Source organism: Tupaia chinensis, unplaced genomic scaffold, assembly GCF_000334495.1.
Source record: "Tupaia chinensis unplaced genomic scaffold, TupChi_1.0 Scaffold000184_1, whole genome shotgun sequence".
In the NCBI taxonomy this organism is placed as follows: Eukaryota; Metazoa; Chordata; class Mammalia; order Scandentia; family Tupaiidae; genus Tupaia; species Tupaia belangeri.
Window position 1 is genome coordinate 3346320 of NW_006159659.1, and position 4942 is coordinate 3351261.

A 4942-nucleotide genomic window follows, 5' to 3' on the forward strand; every position below is an offset into this window, starting at 1 on the left:
AGCATTTCACAGCATATGAAGTATATCTAGGGTAAACGCAATAGACAATATCTTCCCTTGTGGAATTTATCTTCTGGTAGATGAAACAAAAAGCATGAGCAGAAGGACTATCCCTAAGTAGGAGGTAAGACTTTCCTTAAGATGAAACAGGAGGCAAGATGAGATGCAGTAGATTCATAATTTGGAAGAGAAGGAAATCCCCACTTGGTGTTTACTATTTTCCTCAAGAAAGTGTGAGATAAGGCCATAAACTTAGAGGAAAAAGAATTAAAAAGGATAAAATAGAACTAGTTATTTGGACACTGGGAAACCATAGATTTATTAGGCAGTGTGAAGGGGATCTATTCATATTTGTGCTAAAAATTTTAAGGTAAAAGAAATCTGCCTGGTTTTATGATCCTGTTTAGCAAAGTGAAGTCTTAGGATGCAGGAACAGAAAAGACAAATGATTGGTTTAAACAGGATAGAGGTTGTTCAAAGGAAATACAATGGAATGAAATGGGACAAAGAATTGGAAGTTGTTTTCAAGGAAGTACCTATAAAGAAGGGCCAATGATATTAAGCCAGTAACAAGGAACATGATAACAGGGGAATGGTGGATAAAGAACCAAAACATGGGAGGCAATAATTGTTCTAGTATAAGTTTTAGAGCAAAGAACCTGGAAAGAAAGAAGAGTGTGGCTAGGCAGTAGAATGTTAATATTTTTTATTTTGGAGTTAGAAAAATTTTTGAGTCCTTTGTTCAAGCTGATGTGGAGGCCTTTATAAGTCTCAGTCTCTGGTGAAGGTCAGACAAAGAGGCTTGCTTCTGGCACCTCCTGAACAACCTTCCCAAAGCCACTTCCAGGACTTCAGGGTCATCCCCACAACCAGATGTTCCATTCAGGTCACAAAGTACCTGCTTGTTGGGTCTCATGGATAGGCTTGCCTACAGCCCTCCTGGACAAACTTGCCAGGGCTACACTCCATTTTGGTGGACTGCCTCATCCCTGGAAATTATAGGCAAGTATCTGAGTCCTATTTGGATCAGAAAAGTAAGATAGCATCTGCCTTTTCTGGAATACCTTTGCCAGGGCCATATCTTGATACTGGGGGCCAACCTGGCCCTGGGAAAAAGAAGCAGGCCCAATAGACTCCATGAACCACATGAACTGAGCCTGCTGCTTGTACTTCCCAAATGACCATCACAGAGTCACATCCAGGTCTTGAGGGTCACCTTGTTCCAAGCATTTAATGCAGGCTTCAGAGAGCCTACTCCATGGGTCTCACAGGCAGGCCTGCCTCCTGACCCACACGAACCAACTTGCCAAGGTCACATTCAGGTTCAGGTGGGCTGACCTGCTTCCAGAAATTACAAGAAAGTATACAAGCCTGGCTTGTATCTGAAAGGCATGTCTAGTTTCTGGCCCCTCCTGGGCCACCCTTTCCAGGGCTACACCTGGGTCCTGAGGGTTGATCTGCATCCAAGACATTACAGAATCTACTCCATAAATCAGGAAGAAGCAAATACTCTACCACATGCCAAATGGTCACTACAAAGACATAAGAAATATAAAAAACAAGGAAAAAATCTTTCCTCTGAAAAAACAATGACTCTTCACTAACAATGTATAACTTGTAGGAAATCACTGAACTGTCAGAACGGTAATTCAGAATATTGGTTATAACAAAACTCAACAAGATGTGAGAGAAAACAGACAATTCTGAAAGATGAGAAAACCATTCTATAACATGAAGGAGGACTTTATAAAGATACAAACATCTTACAAAAAGAATCAAACAGAACTTCTAGAGATAAAAGACACAATATAGGAAATCAAAAACTCTCTTGAAAGTATTAACAATAGATTAGGCCATGAAGAAAAAAATTCTGATTTTGAAGATATAACCTCCAATTTAGTCCAAGTCACCAAAAAAATGAAAACCATTAAAAACGAGGACAGAGGCTGGCAGGCGGTGTGGTAGTTAAGGTGCTGGATTCCCACATGGCCAACTGAAGTTTGAGTCCCGGATCTGGTGGCTTTCTTTCTCACTTACTTTCTCTCTCTCTCTCTCTCTCTCTCTCTCTGTGAGTTTGTGTGTGTGTCTCAGAAAAAAATGAGGACAATAGGAGCCAGAAGTTTGCATAGTGGTTAGACATTGGACTCCCACATGGCTGACTATGTTTCAATTCTTGGACCTGATAGCTTAAAAAAATCACACTAGGTGCATGTGTATGCATGCCCAAAATTATGAGAGGAGAATGGAGGAGAAGGAATTGTGGCATGATCATCCCCTGGGAGATAATTTCTCACTTTCCTTCTCTCTCTCTCCGATGAGCACACTTACCATATGGGAAAAACAAAACAAAACAAAACAAACAAACGAAAGAAAGAAAGAAAGAAAGGAGGGAAGAAGGAAAGAAGGAAAATGAGGACAACATATAGGACATTTTAGATATCTTTAAGAAGCTAAATAGCTGCTTAATAGGTATCCCAAAAGGTGAATATATAAAGCCACAGCAAACATATTTCATTAAATATTATCTGAAAACTTTCTAAATCTATGGCGACAAAGAGACATCCAGATCCATGATATACAAAGAACACCAAATAGAATCAACATAAGATTCTCTCCAAGGTTTATCATTGCCAAAATAGCAAAAGTCAAAGAGAATATTCTAAGAATGACATGAGAGAGATATCAAATTACTTATAAAGGACATGACATCAGATTAACCTCAGACCTCTCAGCAGAAAACAAGCAGGTAAAGAGAAAATGGAAAGACATATTCAAAATTCTGGATGCAAAATATTTTCAACTAAGAATATTATACCCAGAAAGATCATATTTAAAACTGGAAAGAGAAATAAAATAATTCTCAGATAAACAAAAACTGCAAGAATTTCCTAACACTAGACCAGCTCTTTAAGAAATATTTAAGGGAATACTATATAAAGGAAAATGAAAGGAAGATAAATAAAAATAAGAAAACAGAAAATTACTAGGAAAGTAACAAAATGATGGGAGTAAGTTTGTACATATCAAAAATAATTTTTAATGTTTATGGATTATATTCTCTAATTAAAATACACACATTGGCCAAATAGATTTTAAAAACAGAAAAGAGTCTTCTATATGTTACTTACAAGAGACATACCTCATTGATAAAGACATACATAGATTAAAAGTGAAGGGCTGGTAAAAGACATGTCATGCAAATGGAAACAAACAAACAAAAAAGCTGGATTAGTGATTCTAAAATTAGACGAAATGGTATTCAAGCTAAAAACTATAAAAAGAGACAAAGAAGGTCACTGTATAGTATTGAAGGAATTAATTCAGCAAGATATAATAATTATAAATATTTATATACTTAACATCAGAGCATCCAAATACATAACACAAAGACTGCTACACCTAAAGAGAGAATGACTACAGATTTCAACAACCCACTCTCACCAATGGGCAGGTCATCTAGGTAATAAAATAAATAGGAGATAAATAATACCATAAACCAAATAGATCTGACAGATATTTAACCCAAGAAAGATAAGCACACACACACACACACACACACACACACACACACAATTTCTTAAGTCCCATGCAGAACAATTTTAAAAATTAACCACATAATAGGGAATAAATCAAGTCTTTACAAATTTATAAGTATAGAAATCATATTTAGCATCTTTTCTGACCACAGTGCAATTAAACTTGAAGTCAACAACAGATAAAAAGCCTTCAAAAATATAGTAATATGTAGAAAATAAAGAATTTATTCCTGAATGACGAGAATTTATTCCTGAATGACTTCAAAATGAATGATGACATTAAAAATGAAATTAAAAAATCTCTTGAAACAAATTATAAGATAAATACAACTCTCCATAATCTCTGGGACACATTGAAAGCAGTCCTAAGAGGAAAACATACAATTTCACAAGAAAAAAATAGAAAGATAGCAAACAAATGACCTGACAATGTATATCCAAGGACTGGAAAAGCAACAATAACAACAACAGAGTGATGTTGGTGCTGAGTACGTTGTGGAGTCTACCAGTATTTTCACCACCATGGAGAAGGATAAGGTTCATTTGAGGAGTAGAGCCAAAAGGGCTATCATCTCTGCCACTTCTGCTGATGCCTCCATATTTCTGATGGGCATGAACCATGAGAAGTATGACAACTTCCTGAAGATTATCAGCAATACCTGTTGCACCACCAACTGCTTAGCCCCCCTACCCAAGGTCGTACACAACTTTGGCATCATGGAGGGACTCATGACCACAGCCCATGCCATAACTGTGATCCAGAAGACCATGGATGTCCCCTCAGGGAAGCTGTGGAGTTGCCCAGAATATCATCGTGGAATCAACTGCTGCTGCTAAGGCTGTGGGCAAATGTCATCCTGGAGCTGAAGGGGAAGCTCAAAGGCATGTCTTTCCATGTCCTCACCCACAACATGTCAGTCATGGACCTGACGTGCCACCTGGAGAAAGCTGCCAAATAAGATGACATCAAGAAGGTGGTGAAGTGTGCATGGCAGGGCTCATTGAAGGACATTCTGTTATACAGCAAGGACCAAACTCTCTCCTACAACTTTAATCATGATACTCAGTCCTCTTCCTTTGATGTTGGGGCTGGTATCACCCTCAACAACCACTTTGTGAAGCTCATTTTTGGTATAATAATGAATTTGGCTACAGCAACAGAGTGCTAGAACACATGGTCCACAGGGCCTCCAAGGAGTAGAGGCCCTGGATCACCAGCCCCAGCAAGAGCATAAGTAAAAGAGAGGCCTTGGCAGATGGGGAGGCCCTGATCCCATTCAGTCCCTGCCACATTGAGAATCTCCCCTCCTTTAAATACTTCATAACCCAGATACCCTGAAGAAGGGGAAAGGCTCAGGGAGTCCTAATTTTGTGGCAAAACATCCATAAAATACATGTATCAAAAA

At 38.3% G+C, this 4942-nt stretch overlaps 1 pseudogene; it reads left to right on the forward strand.

The window, feature by feature from the left end:
* The first annotated feature begins 914 nt into the window (after positions 1-914).
* LOC102484279 (glyceraldehyde-3-phosphate dehydrogenase pseudogene) lies at positions 915-4737 on the forward strand (annotated as a pseudogene).
* Positions 4738-4942: the final 205 nt, after the last annotated feature.